The following is a 16,936-nucleotide window of genomic DNA, read 5'->3' as shown; positions in this document are numbered from 1 at the left end:
GCCAGTATTTTACAACAGTGAACAGTGATTACTCACATGTGAGACTCACTTTACTGCTAGCCCCTTAAAATACTTGAAAGCGGCACTGATTTCTTCATTTTCTGGAGGCAGCAGGGTGGAGTAGTGAGAAAAACATATGTAATATTTTAGAGTTACTCAGACCTGGTTGAAACTGTAGCTCCTTTATTAACTGTGTGAGTTACTGAACTCACAAGTCACTGAATCTCTGAAAATCAATCTCTACCTCTGTCTCTGAGAAGTAGCAGTACCAATTATATAGAGCTGTGAAAAATAGAGGTCACATTTTCATAATACTGATATTATTGCAGCCACTCACTATAAGCTAGTTCCCTTTTTCTTTCTTTCTTTCTTTCTTTCTTTTTTTTTTTTTTTTAATGTATCTGCCCAATATCCTGGCCTAGAGTAGACACCCAGTAAAGAATACAGCGAAGCTGGGAAGTGAAAGATCTCTCCAATAAAAATTACAAAACACTGCTCAAAGAAATGAGAGAAGATACCAACAAATAGAAAAACATCCCATGCTCATGGAAAGACTCAATATCATTAAAACGTCATACTGCCCAAAGCAATTTATAGGTACAATGCTATTCCTATCAAACTACCAATGACATTCTTCACAGAACTAGAAAAAAATATTTTAAAGTCAATATGGAAACAAAATCCCCAAATAACCAAGGCAGTCTTAAACAAAAAGAATTAAGCTGAAAACATCTCGTCACTCAACTTCAAACTATACTACAGGGGTACAGAATTCAAAACAGCATGGTACTGGCACAAAAACAGGCAGATAGACCAATAGAACAGAATAGAGAGCCCAGAAACAAGGCAACACACCTACAATCATATGATCTTTGACAAAGCTTACAAAAACATGTAACAGTCAAACACTCCCTATTCAATAAATGGTGCTGGGATAACTGGCTAGCCATATGTAAAATATTGAAGCTGGACCTCTTCTTTATGCCATATACAAAAATCAACTCAAGAGGAATTAAAGCCTTAAATGTAAAACCAAAACTATATATATATATAAAAAAAGTAGAAGACAACCTAGGCTATACAATCCTGGACATAGGAAGAGGCAAAGATTTGATGACAAAGACATCAAAAGCAATCACAACAAAAGCAAAAATTGACAAATGCCATCTAGTTAAACCAAAGAGCTTCTGCACAGCAAAAGAAACTATCAACAGAGTAAACAGACAAGTTACAGAATGGGAGAAAATTTTTGCAAACTAAGCATCTGACAAAGGTCTAATATTCAGCATCTACAAGGAACTTAAACAAATTTACAAGAGAAAAATAAAGAGCCCCATTAAAAGAGTGGGCAAAGAACATGAACAGACATTTTTCAAAAGAAGACATATATTCAGCCAACAAGCATATGAAAAAAGCTCAACATCACTGACCATTAGGAAAATGCAGATCAAAACCACAATGAGATACCTTCACATATCAGTCAGGATAGCCATTATTATAAAGTAAAAAAAACAACAGATGCTAGTGATGTTGCAAAGATAAAGGAACACATACACTTTTGATGGGAGTGTAAACTAGTTCAGCCATTGTGGAAGACAGTGTGGTGATTCCTCAAATTGCTAAAAGCAGAACTTCCATTTGACCCAGCAATTCCATTACTGGGCATATCATCAGAGGAATATAAATCATTCTACCATAAAGACACATGCATGCAAATGTTCATCGTAACACTATTCACAAGAGGAAAGACATGGAGTCAACCTAAAATGCCCACCAATGACAGATTGGATCAAGAAAATACGGTACATATACACCATGGAATACTATGTAGCCATTAAAAAAAATGAGATTATGTCTTTTGATGGAACATGGATGGAGCTGAAGGCTATTACCCTTAGAAAACTAATGCAGGAACAGAAAAACAAATACTGCATGTTCTCACTTAAAAGTGGGAGCTAAATAATGAGAATACATGGACATAAAAAAGGGAATGACAGACACCAGGCTCTACTTCAGGGTAGATGGTGGGAAGAGGGAAAGGAGCAGAAAAAGTAACTATTGGGTACTAGGCTTAATACCTGGGTGACGAAATAATCTGTACATGAAACTCCCATGTCATGAGTTTACTCATATAACAAACCTTCATATGTGTCCCCAAATCTAAAATAAAAGTTAAAAAAAAAATGTGGGGAAAAAAGGGGGTGGGGGAGAAAAGTTAATTTTATTCTTAAAACTATGTCAAAAGTAAAATACAGCCACTGTTCTGATTCATTAACTGTGTTATCTAAAAGCACTGGCAAAGATTTGTCATTCCAGTAAGGCAGTAGAGAGGAATAGGAGGTCAAAATGTTTTCAATAGGAAATATGAGAAGCGCTTAGACAGATGGGAAGGAAGGGAGGCAGAACATTCCTTAGGGAGAGGAGAAAGAAGTTAAACTAATTCTCAGAAAGCCATTCTTAGTGTTCCACACCACAATCTTGGTCCAAAAGACACTGGAGTGAAGATTTGTGTGTTGGTTCATCGTTGTGCAATGGCATTATTACTACGCAAAAGGTAGAGAGGAAGAGAGAAGTTATGAACTAGATTTCTGGAGCTTCAGTGAGATAGAGAGGAAAGTAAAGTCTTTTGGTCCTGGATCTTAAGCTTTACTCTGCCACTTGCCAGCTTCATGAATTTTTTTTCGCTCCAGAATAAGACTTGCCTTGTCAGGCTCAAATGTAACACACACACACACACACACACACACACACACACACACACACAGACACAGACACACACACACACTCCCTGTACAGCACACCTCACAAATCTTAAACTGCAAGTCTTAAATATATATTTATTTAAGCACTCAATAGATACTTATTTCATTTTGCTTGTTTTGGTTTGGTTTTCCCACATACCTCATCTCCTTTTTTTTAAATTTTCTTTCCCTCCCTTCCTTCCTTCCTTCCTTCCTTCCTTCCTTCCTTCCTTCCTTCCTTCCTTCCTTCCTTCCTTCCTTCCTTCCTTCCTCCCTCCCTCCCTCCCTCCCTCCCTCCCTCCTTTCTTCTTTCTTTTCTTTCTTTCTTTCTTTCTTTCTTTCTTTCTTTCTTTCTTTCTTTCTTTCTTTCTTTCTTTCTTTCTTTCTTTCTTTCTTTCTTTCAGACAGGGTCTTTCTCTGTCACTCAGGCTCGAGTACAGTCATGTAATCATGGCTCACTGCAATCTTGACCTGCCAGGGCTCTAGCGATCCTCCCACCTCAACCTCCTGAGTAGCTGGGACTACAGGTGCATGCCACCACAGCCAGTTAATTTTTGTATTTTTGTAGAGACAGCGTTTCACTATGTCGCCCAGGCTGGTCTCAGACACCTGGGCTCAAGCAGTCCTCCTGCCTTGGCCTCTTAAAGTGCTAGGATTACATGTGTGAACCACTACACCGGGCCCACTTCCTTTCTTTAGAGAAAACTAAATTCACTAGTTTAGAGAAATAGCTAAATGCACTTGTTGTTCTATTTGAACTTACCCAGTTTCCAACATACTCTCTGCCATCCTGCTCTCTCATGAAGCTTTCAGGAGTTGTGGACAACTTCAGGTCACCACTGTCCTACTCAAGGACAAAATACCCAAGTCTAGCTTCTCTTCCATTCTTGTTTCTTTTGTTTACCACCAGACTTCCAAGCCTCTTGCATGTCAGCCAAGCATGGTACCACTCACAGCAGAGAACCAGCGAGGAAAAACGAAGAAACAGATACATCAGCAGTGTGACATATGCATTGGTTAACATTTATCTGCCCATGTTTAAATTCACCCATCATACCTACTCAACAAAAGGCCACACTGGGCCTTGTGGAGGAACATGATTCAAGTAAGATGTTTCTTATTTTTAAGCAGAAACAAGAAACTAGCTGTTTATACCCAGCTTGAAACCTTTCTCAGTAAACCTTTTCAGTAAAATAAATGTCAGTTGTTGGCACAGTTTTTGGCACATAGTAACATTAAATAAATCAAAGTTGAAATAATGGGGCGATGATAATAATAAATACAACAGTAGTAGTGGTGCTAGGGTGATGATAATAATTATGGCTGGGCCTGGTGGCTCATGCCTGTAATCCCAGCACTTTGGGAGGCCGAGGCGGGCAGATCACAAGGTTGGGAGTGAGAGACCAGCCTGACCCATATGGTGAAACCACGTCGCTACTAAAAATATAAAAATTAGTTGGACAGGGTGGCGCGTGCCTGTAGTCCCAGCAACTTGGGAGGCTGAGGTGGAAGAACCGCTTGAACCCTGCAGGCAGAAGTTGCAGTGAGCCGAGACCGCACCACTGCACTCCAGCCTGGGTGACAGAGCAAGACTCCATCTGAAGTAATAATAATAATAATAATAACAAAAACAATGGAAGTAGTGGTGCTAAGTGATAATATAGATTGTCATTATGATTCTCCCCCATGTCTGTTGTTAATTTCCTAGGTCTTCTTTTCTGAAAGTTTCAACGAGGCAAGTAGCCAGTATACTACTTAAAAGTATCAAAGGAGACTGGAAAAGGAGTTACTATACAGGACAGCCCTTCATTAAAAAAATAGAAGCCATCTGATTGGAGCCTCTTCACTTTTTATTCACAAATCCACAGATCCACCTGCTTCTTTATCCATATTCTTCTATCTAAAGTCAGTCCCTGTATATGAACTTTGGATCTTAATCATTTTCATCTTTTCAAGGGCTTTTTCTTTACATATATTCCTTATTTCCTCTCTTTTGCATCATCAGTCTCTCCCTTTCTGCTGAATTAGTCTCATAAGCATACATAACATATGGTACTGTCCATTAGATCAAAGGAACTTTATTCTGACCTCACTTTTCCCTCTAGTTATCGTCTATGTCTTCCCCCCCCCAACATTGTTAACTTGCTAGTTCAACTTCCTCATCTTTCATTCGTTCTTCAACCCACTCCATTTAGATTTGTGTCACTACCATGCTAGAATATTTGTCATCAAAATCACCAGTCACTTGATACATATTGTTCTTACCATCCTCAGGATCTTTTAACACAATCAATGACTCTCTCTGCTTTAGACACACTCTCTTCCATTTCCATAAGCATGTCAAGGTTAAAGTGGATAAAACTGAACTTATCCGAATGTTTGGGGGAAACTGAATAAGTTTTCTCCAAAATTGTTTTGTTTGTTTGTTTTTTTTCCCTCAGCCATCCTCTTTGGAAAATGAGTTCAAAATGAGTTTTGGTTCTCAAGCCAAAAAAATAAAATCTCCTGTGATTCTAATTATCTTCTGTGTGTCTCTTCCCCCCTCTATCTCTGTCTTTCTGTTCTTTTTTTCTCCTTCTCTCATCATTAATAACCAATCCCTTATAAATCCATCTTTAACTGTAGAATCTTTTCCAAAATGAATCATGAATCCTTTCATTTTTTTACCTTCACTACCACTATCTTCATCTAGACCACCTTCAACTCTTGGTGGAATACTGCAACACTTCCTAACTGGTCTCCCATTTCTTTGCTAGTCTCTTTCTGTTCATTAACTACTTCCACTAAAAGTTAGGTAAGTATGGTGGGGTCTTTTTGTATATTATTTAAAGTTTAACCTAATAGCCAGAATACAAGTACAAGCTCCTTAAAAAAACATAGATTTGTTTTCATGATCTTTCTTCTTGACTACTTTTTAAATCTCCTCTCTTGACACTTTTTGTTTACTACTTTATGTTCAGGCAACATGGATATGCTTAGGGTTCTTGAAATGTTCACCCTTTCTTCTTCATTAAATAAAACCTAGCTTCTCTCCAAAGAAATCCTCTGAGACCCTTTCCAAAAGCAGAGTACATCATTATTTTGCCTCTGCTACCTCTGTATTTTGTGCACATTTCTATTATTAATAATTTCTAGATATGTTTGTGTCCAATAATAGAGTAGTTCTCCAACTTGGCTGCACATTGGAATCACCTGAGAAGTTAAAACAACACAAAACAAACAAAAAACAAAAAACAAAACTATGGCCTGGGATTTTCATACTCAGAACTTCTGATTTAATTGGTGTGGAGTGTAGTCTGTGCTTTAAGAATTTATATATATTCCCAAGAATAAATATAAATATGTGCGTATATATATACACACATCATATATATATATATTTATACACATCATATATATATATACACATATATATATATATTTATATCCCAGTGATTCTAATATGCGGTGAAGTTGGAGACTCACTCCTTGAGGCTAGGGATGATCTATTTTTATTTTTAAGCCCCGTATCCCAGGTGTTCTAAATTCTGTTTGGCACATAGTTGGAATTAAATTTGTGTTGGTAAAAATGAACTCACCAATGAATAAAGGGCTTATGATGCAATGTAATTCCCAAGCGAAACAGGTAAAGTTAAAGGAATGTGAATTTTCAGCAAGGTTTAAAAAATGTTAAATGCCTGGGATAGACTTGTAGTCGATAAGTAAAATGCTAAAACTGAAAAGAGGCAAATAGAAATAAATGCAATATATAAATAGAAACGGTCATCATTGAGATTAAGTCTGGGATCATTTGCAAAGTGAATAGAAGAAACTGGAGAGGGAGAATTTGACAGTGAGATTTTAAAAGTATGGGAGTGATAACAATAGGCCAAGGCAGGTATTCATGGAAGTTTTTTAGAGAAGGCAACACTAAAGTGACATAAGCATTGAAGAGAAAGACACGTTCTAATTGTGCAGCCCACTTTTCTAACTTCCAACAGTTAATGGGGCTTTGAATTCAAGTGAACAAATAGAGTATTTTTTGTTACCAACTATTATGGTAATGATAATATCACAGTTGAAGAAACTGAGATTATGTCCCAGTAAATAACATGAATTTTAGAGAAATATTACATGGATTTGCCAACAGCTGTGTGGCTTTTGGCAAGTCACTTAACCTCTGTGACTCAATTTTCATATGGGTAAAATGAGGATAACAATTATAACTTTTTTATGTAGCAATTATTACCAATAAAGGTGATTATTTATATAAAGTGATCAGAAAAGCCTAGCACAGAATAAATAACAATAAATGTTAGTTTTATCATTATAGATGTAGGAGTATCCATAATGTAGATAAATGTACACACACTTATGTATAGATGTCTAAGTTGCCCATGACTTAAACAGTGCCAAAGCTAATATATAAAGTGTTAAAAAGGGAAAGTGAGATTGTGTTCATGTGGTTTTTTTAAAATTATTATTATACTTTAAGTTCTAGGGTACATGTGCACAACATGCAGGTTTGTTGCATATGTATACATGCGCCATGTTGGTGTGCTGCACCCATTAACTCATCATTTACATTAGGTTTATCTCCTAATGCTATCCCTCCCCCTTCCCCCACCCCATGACAGTCCCTGGTGTGTGATGTTCCCTTTCCTGTGTCCAAGTGTTCTCACTGTTCAATTCCCACCTATGAGTGAGAACATGTGGTGTTTGGTTTTCTATTCTTGTGATAGTTTGCTGATAATTATGGTTTCCAGCTGCATCCATGTCCCTACAAAGGGCATGAACTCATCCTTTTTTACAGCTGCAGAGTATTCCATGGTGTATACGTGCCACATTTTCTTAATCCAGTCTGTCATTGATGGACATTTGGGTGGTTCCAAGTCTTTGCTATTGTGAATAGTGCCACAATAAACATACGTGTGCATGTGTTTTATAAATGTAAAAGTTGATTTCTATTTTAGAACTAAATCCATATATACATGTATATAGAAGATGTATTTAATCTCACTCTGTTTATCTTTTAGATACATAGGCACACATGTACCACCTTACAATTGCAGCCAAATCGCCAAATCAATGAACATTAAAATGATTCTCTAGAAACTCTTAGTTAATATCAAATTTATGTATAATCTATACATAGGTTAACTAACTGTTGCCTAGGAGAAGTTATTACGTCTTCACTGATTAGATAAGAATATTTTACAATTAGCCTAGAAATAGTCAGCATGAAAATGGGTTTATCTAAATTTCTTGAAGTGTTCTTGAGGTTACTATTCTCTTAGGTAGTTAATAGTCATATGATTCTGTTGACATGGTTAATTAATTTAATTGAAAAACTTAAATATCTCAAGTGTTTATTTCTTTTTTATAATAGAAGTTTCCTGTCCAAGTGATTACAAATTATCCTTAAAACAGGCCAAAATTACTAACTGTAAGTTTGAAGCTTAAACTTTTCTACAAGTCTTAATATTTCACTGATTCCACAAATTATCAGAGGCAACATATATATGTATTGTTACCAAAGTCTCTGTTTTTGACTCTACCTTTTCTTCTCTGTCTCTACAAACGTAATTCAAGGCTGCCAAATGTCTCATCTTCTGTGGAGTTTATGGAGTATTTCTCTTATTGGAGCTTCAGAAACACTCTTGGTCTGAATCATATAGCTAAGTTTACGCAAAATAATAATAAGAAGGAGAATTGATCCTGAAATACACAAAGAAATGCTTTAACTTAATTAAGTGTGCCTGAGGGCTCAGCTTTAGAGGATTCATTTTATGGATATAAAAGAATGAGTTATGATTAGTCTATACATATATAGACTAATACATATATACATATATACTTATATATCTAAGACTATTAGATATATTAGTGCATACACTAATATACATTTGTATATATATTATTAATATGTACAAATACTAGTACAATATATATATTAGTAATACATGTTAGTGGTCTCAAATTCGTATGGGTCTGCAGCAACCTCAATTCTACCTCCTCAGAAGAAATAATTCAACCTAGGAGGCATAAGGCAGAAGGAGAGACTGAGTCAAGTTTTAGCACAGAAATAAATTTTTATTAAAAAGCTTTAGAGCAGGAACAAAAGGAAGGAAAGTCCACTTGGAAGAGCACAAGGTGGTGGACTTGAAAGACAAGTGCCTCATTTGACCTTTGACTTGGGGTTTTCTATGTTGGCATTCTTCTGGTGTCTTGCATTACCGTTACTTCTCCCCTGATTCTTCCCTTGGGGTGGGCTGTCTGCCTGCACAGTGGCCTGCCAGCACTTGGGAGGGGCCGCGTGCTCAGTGTGTTCACTGGAGTTGTATGCAAGCTCACTTGAGGCGTTCTCCCTTACCAGCAGAATGTCCCTGAAAGCTCATATGTCAGTTAAACGCCACCATTTTGCCTCTTAATGCACATGCTTGAGCCTACTTGTCAGACTCCTGAGATCTTATCAGGAAGCTGCTGATCACCAATTTCAAGATTTTTCTGTCTATTGGGAGACTGTCTTTCACGGAGACCTGCTGAGACCAATTATTATTTTAGATAAACAGTGTAACCACCACCTTACCATCACCTGATGGTTGGTTCATATTCCTGGTGTCACTGGGGGAGCCCTCTTCTGCCCTGCTCATGGCTGACTAGCTACCTCCTGTAATATATAAATACTAATAAATACACTATATGTACCAATATATGCTAATGTAATATGTACATGCATTTATTATATAAACACATTATTTATTATATAACACATAGATACTATAGCTGCTGAGTTAAAATAAGTGGATACTCTTCATTTATCTTTTTAGTCTTCCCAACGGCAAGTTTATCTAGACCATGCCAACTTTATTTTTCACCCCAAACTTAGCCAAAATATAAAACACTAAAAACAGAGAAGGGGCCAGTGGTATATCAGAGATAGCCTGTACTGGTTCACAAGCAGATTTATACATTTTCAGGAATTTTGCAAGCCAGTTGTTAATCTGAATCCTTAGTAAAAATTAACTTATATAAACTTACAATTAAATAAATTATATTAAAAACAAAGTTAATAAATCCTTAAAACTCATTACTTGCTCATTATTTTCCACATTTTTCCATCATCTATGTCCTTGATGTTTGATGTTATTTATGTCTATTTTTATCTTTATGTGCAAGTACTACATAATCATGCGCTATTGTGCATGTCTTCTGACTCCTGTGTTCAGTGCTGTCTTGTTGATAGATTGTAATGAGCCACGGTAGGAGTATTTATACCACAGAATTTGGCCAATGACTCAGGCTTAAGTCAGTGCCTTTTTTCTCCGCTGCAGTCAGATGTTAAACATTTGCCATCATACCCCCGGAAGAATCTATTACCTAGTATGCTGCATACTTTTCTTGGATACTTGAAGACTAGTAGCTAAATTAGATAGTTGTGAAAGAAAAGCAGAATTGGTATGTAGATTACATATATATATATACACACACACACACACACATATATATGTATAATATGCATGATAACCCACATAAACCTAGTTAAATTACATCCAATAAAGAAAGAACAGAGAGTAGAGGGAAGATTTCCCTGGAAACTGTCACAAAACACATGCATACATGTTTTTGAATAATGAATTTAATTTCCAGGCTTCACATAAAGCTCTTCCCTGCCTTTGCTCTCCCTTGCTCTCCCTTAACCTTTTCCTACTTCCTTTTCTTCATCCCTTTATCTGAACTTCTTAACGAGATGCAATTCTAACCTGTTCCCTCCCTCTCTATTATTGCACTAATCTGTCTCCACCCACCTAATTAAGGTGATCACCTCCTTCTTTCTCCTGTAATGCAGCATTAATCACCCCTCAGTACTCGGGCAGAGTGACCTCCAGCCTACATGATCTGGGTAACAATCTTAGAGAGCCTTCCCGCACTGTCCCTATGCCTGCCCTCTTCTCTCTTCCCTCCTGGGAAGAGGTCAGGTCTGCTGCTTGGAAACCATTCTCCAACCTCTTAGCTATTCTTCACCTACTAAGCTGTTTATCAGCTTTGGTCAGAAAATCAAATTTTTTTCTACCCATACTTTTCTCTAATTACTTTCTCCAGTCCTCTTATAGACTCCCAGGAGACTGAATTAATCTTATCAAAAATCATTCCAGGAACAGCTGAAGGAGTTGTGGGTGTTAGCACATGCTAAAACAACTCAAACTCTTCAATTTCCCCAAAAAAGGAAGAGAATTTGCTCTGTGAAACCCATGGAAGACAGAGCCAGGAATTGTAGATTTTTTTTTAAAGTAAAATATAATTTCAGATTAAGACAGGAAATTTCACTTTGAGCTGCCCTAAATAAGTATAGGCTGGTGATCATGAGTGAGCTCCAGGTCTCAGGGATTATTTAACAGCCATCACAGAAATGATGCCTGGGTAGAGTAGATGGTTGGATTAAAGCATCTGTAAGTTTCCCTCTATTCTAAAACCAACTGGTTCCGTGAATCTCTGAGTTGTAGCCTGAAACACTGGTCATGGGACCAATATTTTTGACTTGCATTCATCTCTTGCTCCTCACCTCCCTCCCACTTCCTGATGCCTTGTACAATTTATAGCATAATTTCATATCCCTGCTTGAAAACAAAGCAAAGTTTCTTTATTACCAGATCCCCAATGGGTTTTGATCAGTTCCTCTTTGAAGTAAGCCTGCATTGCTTTCTTTCTTCAAATGGAACAAAAGGCTAAATTGTCTCCAGTGATATAGTGAAGTATTTCTCAAAGTAGGAAAAAAATAAGACAAAGTAAAACAAACTGTTAAAGAGCCTTAATCAAGCATTTCAGAAACAGGATAAAACAGAAAAGGAAGAACAGGGACTTGAATATTCAGAGTTAATAGCAGTTCTTACAATGCCTTTCATCCCTGGCTCTTAAACATCATGCAAAGCAATATTATTGCCCTCATTTTTCATCTTATTATTATTTAGCATTTATATTTGCAAGGAGTTTAGGGTTCATTTTTATTATCAATCTCTCACAATCCCATGGTGGGAAAGACAGAGACTTGAGTCCCCTCTGGTTCTGATAAGATAAATGGTCACAGAAGAATTAGAGGCTTTGATCCAGTACTGGCAGTGGATAGGGGTCAGGGTGAAATTAAAGAACCTGATCACTGAGTCCACATTCTGAACAGGGAGCATTTAAGCTGCACATGTGGAAGGAAGCATACTGTGGTGGAAAGAATACTACTGTGGCCATGATTGAACTTAGGAATTTTTTTTTTTTCTTTCACTGAACCTTGGTTGTCTTTTCAGTAATATGAAGGAAGAATAAAACCTACACAACTAAATAGAATCACTTTGCAAATACAGTAAGGTTAAACATTTGAAGCAGTAGTTGGTATTCTGTAAAACTCAGTTGCCTTTTACATCTCTTTTGATGTATGCTTAGAGTATGATTGTGATTCTACAAGCTTGTGGTAACTTGCTGATTGAACCACAGGCAGTAGGGTAAGTGGTTTGTACTGGGAAAGCAGAGATGTGTACTGCCAGGTCCCTTCCTTTAAAAACCTAATTCCATAAATCCCAGAAAAAGGGCATTAAAGATGGATGCACGTTTGTGCTACTTGTTTCATTGAGAGGTGGGAGTCTGATACCATTAAGAGGTAAAATCTTATAGTATTAATGACTTGCTGAAATAGAAAATAGAAGAAGTGATGCAACGCCAGTTCCAGTACTAGCCTGTAAATGAACTGCCGATTTCGACCTTGCATATTGCAGTTCTGACCTTAGAAACGTATATCTGCACACCAACTGACAGCCCCAGCTGAGCCCACACTTAATAATTGACATAGGAGTAAAGCCATCTTGGATCTTCTGTAACAGCCCATCTGACAACCAATTACAGCCAAGTGACCTTTATTGATGCCACATGGAAGAGAAGATTCAACCAACTGAGTCCTGCCCAAATTCCTGGAACACGAAAATAGAATAGAATAGAATAGAATAGAATAGAATAGAATAGAATAGAATAGAATAGAATAGAAGGATTAATGTTTTATGTCAGTATACTTTGGGTAGTTTGTTATACAATAATGGATAACCAGAACACCAACTTCTTCCTGTCTAACTGGATCTCCAATCTGAGCCACTATCTACATTTCCAACCCCAATTCCCTGAATACTTTGCACAACACGTGCTTCTCAGGAAATGAGTCCTCTCTCTAGCAGGCATACCTCTATATCCTCCCGGCCCTATGGAAATTTCACATCTTCACTAACTACCTTTTGATAATCTCTATCAGTCAAGATAAGTAATGCTGTCTGTTCTAAAATACGAAACTCAATGCCATTGCATGAAAAACACTTGTATTTTTCTTATTTTGAAGACTGACAAGCACTAGACTTTTCTCAGAGATGGCTCCTCTCCAAGAAGTATGACAGGTTTCAAATCTTTAGACCATTTAGGATTCCATCGTTGCCTTGGGTCTTCTTGATGGTCTCTGCTAGATCCCCTACATCAGGCCTGGTGAAAGAATATAATGCATGGGCAAAGAATCTCATGAAAGATTGCAGAGGCCGCAACTGAGAGTGACATGTACGTTTTCCCCATATGCTGTGATACAGTACTAGTTACATGGCTCCAACCTAACTTTAATAAAAGTTAAAAATATATAGGCTTACTGTGCACCCAGAAAAATGAAAGTAACTGATAAAATGCAATAGCAGGCGACATTTTACAGGTGTCTTTCCTCTATGCATAAAGAACGTTTAGCTGTTTAAGTTCAGATGTTACGCTTGATTCAACATCAAGTAGTTACTGTATACCGGGAGCTAGTCTATAGGCAGAGAGTTTTCTGGAAGAAGTTTTTGTGGATATAAAATAAACACTAAGCAAAAATTGAAAAAGACTACGATTTACTCAGTCTCTGCGATATCGCTCTTGTCAAACAACGCAGAACTATGATGATTATGAGTGTTTAGATCCATATTGGTTTCAGATTTATTCCACACCATTTTTCTAGCTGTGCGAGCTGGACATATTATTTAACTTCTCTGAGTTTCAGTTTCAGCTGTAACGAGAACAACAATATCCATGCCATATAGTGAATAACATTAGTAAAATATAGTTTTCATAAAGATACTAAAAAATGTGTTTCATTCTTTGTTCCAACATGCTACCTAAAATACTCCCTGATGGATAGTCTCTCCTCTGGTTTTTTGGCAGACCTTGTTAATCAGTTATGACATTTTATTTTCTACTCATTCTGTTATTATTCTCAGAATTCTTCCTAGCATGTCTTTCCAAGCAGCCAAGGCCAATATATTAGAGTTAGTTTTTAAAACAAAATCTCATTTGTGATCTTTCATCTAACACATTCACTTGACAGAAAATCCTGCTGTTTGGTTTTTATGACTGTTATGTTTTTACATAGGCATGTTTGCTTCTCCAAAGGGCTGTTAACTCTTTGAGGAGTGAGATCCTGATTTTATTGTCTTCTCCATGGTACCCAACCATAACACTCAAGACTTAACAGATTGTCTCTTAATTGAATATATAATACAGAAAATAATACTCTTTATTCCAAGTCTACTAAGAGTTAAATGTGTGACAGGCATAATTTTATTTAATGTTAATTTAAAAAAAAACTCTATGAGGAAAGAACTATTATTGTGCTGATTTTGCTGATGAAGGAAAAGAAGCTTAAAAAGTTAAAGCATTTAATAAAATTCAACATCCTTTCATGATAAAATCTTTCAACACACTGAGTACAGAAGAAAAATACCTTAATATAAAGGTCATATATGACAAACCCACAGCTAACATCATCATACTGAATGAGGAGAAATTGAAAGCCATTCCTGTAAGATCTATAACAAGACAAGGATGCCCACTTTCACCACTCATATGCAACATAATACTGGAAGTACTAGCCAGAGCAATTAGGTAAGACAGAGGAATAAAGGATGTCCTATTTAGAAAGGAGGATATAAAATTGTTATTTTTTGATTACAAGATCTTATATTTAGAAAAACTTAAAGACACCACCATAACAACTTTCAGAGTTGATAAATGAATTCAATACAATTTTAAGACACAAAATTAACATATAAAATTAGTAGAATGTCTACACAGTGACAGTGAATAATATGAAAAAGAAATCAAGAATGCAATTCCATTTATAATAGCTAGAAAAAAATAAAATACCCAGGAATAAATGTAGCCAGAGGTGAAAAGTATTCACAACAAAAATATAAAACATTACTTTAAAAAACTGAAGAGGATACACAATAGATGGAAACATATCTCATATTCATTAGTCGGAAGAAGTAATATTGTTAAAATGTCCGTACTACCCAAAGTGATTTACAGATTCAATGTAAACCCTATCAAATTACCAATGACAATCTTCACAGAAATTGAAAAAAAATTTAAATTCATATGGAATCGCAAAAGACCCTGAATAGCTAAAGGAATCCTGAGCAAAAGGAACCAAGCTGGAGACATCACAAAATCTAACTTCAGAATATGCTACCAGAGGGTAGAGCAAGATGGCCAAATAGAAGCCTATACCATTCCTTTCCCTGAAGGAATACCAAATTTTTACAAGTAACTAAACACAAAAAAAAGCACCATCACAAGAACCAAAAATCAAGTGAACAATCAAAGTACTTGGTTTTAACTTCATGTGGTGAAAGAGGCACTGAACAGGGTTGGAAAGACAGTACTGAACCACGGATACCATCCCTCCCCCATCCCCCAGCAGCATGAAGAGAGAATCTCTGTGCTTGGGGGAGAGCAAGCACAGTGACTGGCGGGCTTTACATTGGATTCAATGCTGTCCTGTCATAGTGGAGAGCAAAGCCATGCTGTGTTCAGCTGATGCCCACACACACACGGAGAATTTGGACCAGATCTAGCCAGAGAGGAACTACCCATCATTCAGTGGGAACTTGGGTTTCTTGGCAGGCCTCATCACTGTGAGCCAAAGTGCTCTGGAGTTCTAGATAAATTTGAAAGGCAATCTAGGACACAAGGACTCCAATTCCTAGGCAACTCCTAGTACTAGGTTAGGCTTAGAGCTAGTGAACTAGGGTGGTATGTGACCTAGGGAGAAATCAGATGGGGTGGATAAGGGAGTGCTTGCACCACTTCTTCCCCAACCCCAGCCAGAGGAGCGCACAAAAACAAAAGTGACTCCTTTCTTCTGCCTGAGGAGAGGCAAGCAAAGAATAAAGAGAAGTTTGTGTTGCACCTTTGATACCAGCTCAGCCACAGTAGGATAGGGTACCAGGCAGAGTCAAGAGGCCCCCATTCCAAGCCCTAGGTCATGGACAACACTTTTAGACGCAACTTGGACCAAAAGGGAACCCACTGCCTTGAAGGGAAGGAACCAGTCCTGACAAGATTCATTACCCACTGACTAAAGAACCCTTGGACCCCGAATAACCAACAACAAAATCCCCGTAGTATGCCATGGGCCTTGGGCTCAGATATGCTGGCTTCAGGTGGGACCCAGCACATTTCCAGCTGTGGTGGCTATCGTGAAAAACTCCTTCTGTTTGAAAAACAGATGAAAAATTAAGGGGGACTTTGTCTTGCATCTTATGCAAATCTCAGCCACAGTAGGGTGGAGCACCAAGCAGGCTCTTGGGGTCCCTGTGCCAAGGTCTAGGCTCTTGGATGGCAGTTCTGGACTTGCCCTGGGCCAGAGATGAGCCTACTGCCCTGAAGGGTGAGTCCCAAGTATCGCACCATTCACCACAAGCTGACTGAAGAGCCCTTGGGGTCTATGTGAACATCAGTTCATGTGTAATGTGATAGAATTGATGTGACACATCACATAGAGTGGCCTGGAGAATGCCCTGTGGGCTGGTGGTGGTGGTGGCTACAGAAAGAGGCTCTTATGCCTGTGGAAATGGGAGGAAAGAGCAGGAAGTATTTTGTATTGTAGTTAGAGTGCCAGCTTAGCTGCACTAGAATAAAACATCAAGTAAATTACTAAGGATTTTACTCTAACACCTGCCTTCTAGATAGCGTCTCTGGGCCCATGCAGGACCTGGGAGAACTCACTTTCCTGAAGGGAGGGCACAAACCAGGCTGGCTTTGCCACTTGCTGATCACAGAGCCCTAGGGCCTTGAGTGGACATAGATGGTAGTCTATGTATATATATATATAGATGGTAGTGGTTACAGCAGGCCTTGGGTGGGACTCAGTGCTGTGCTCACTTCAG

Source organism: Macaca nemestrina, chromosome 14 (assembly GCF_043159975.1).
Source record: "Macaca nemestrina isolate mMacNem1 chromosome 14, mMacNem.hap1, whole genome shotgun sequence".
NCBI lineage: Eukaryota > Metazoa > Chordata > Mammalia > Primates > Cercopithecidae > Macaca > Macaca nemestrina.
The sequence above is the reverse complement of the archived record's forward strand: the minus strand, read 5'-3'. Positions refer to the sequence as shown.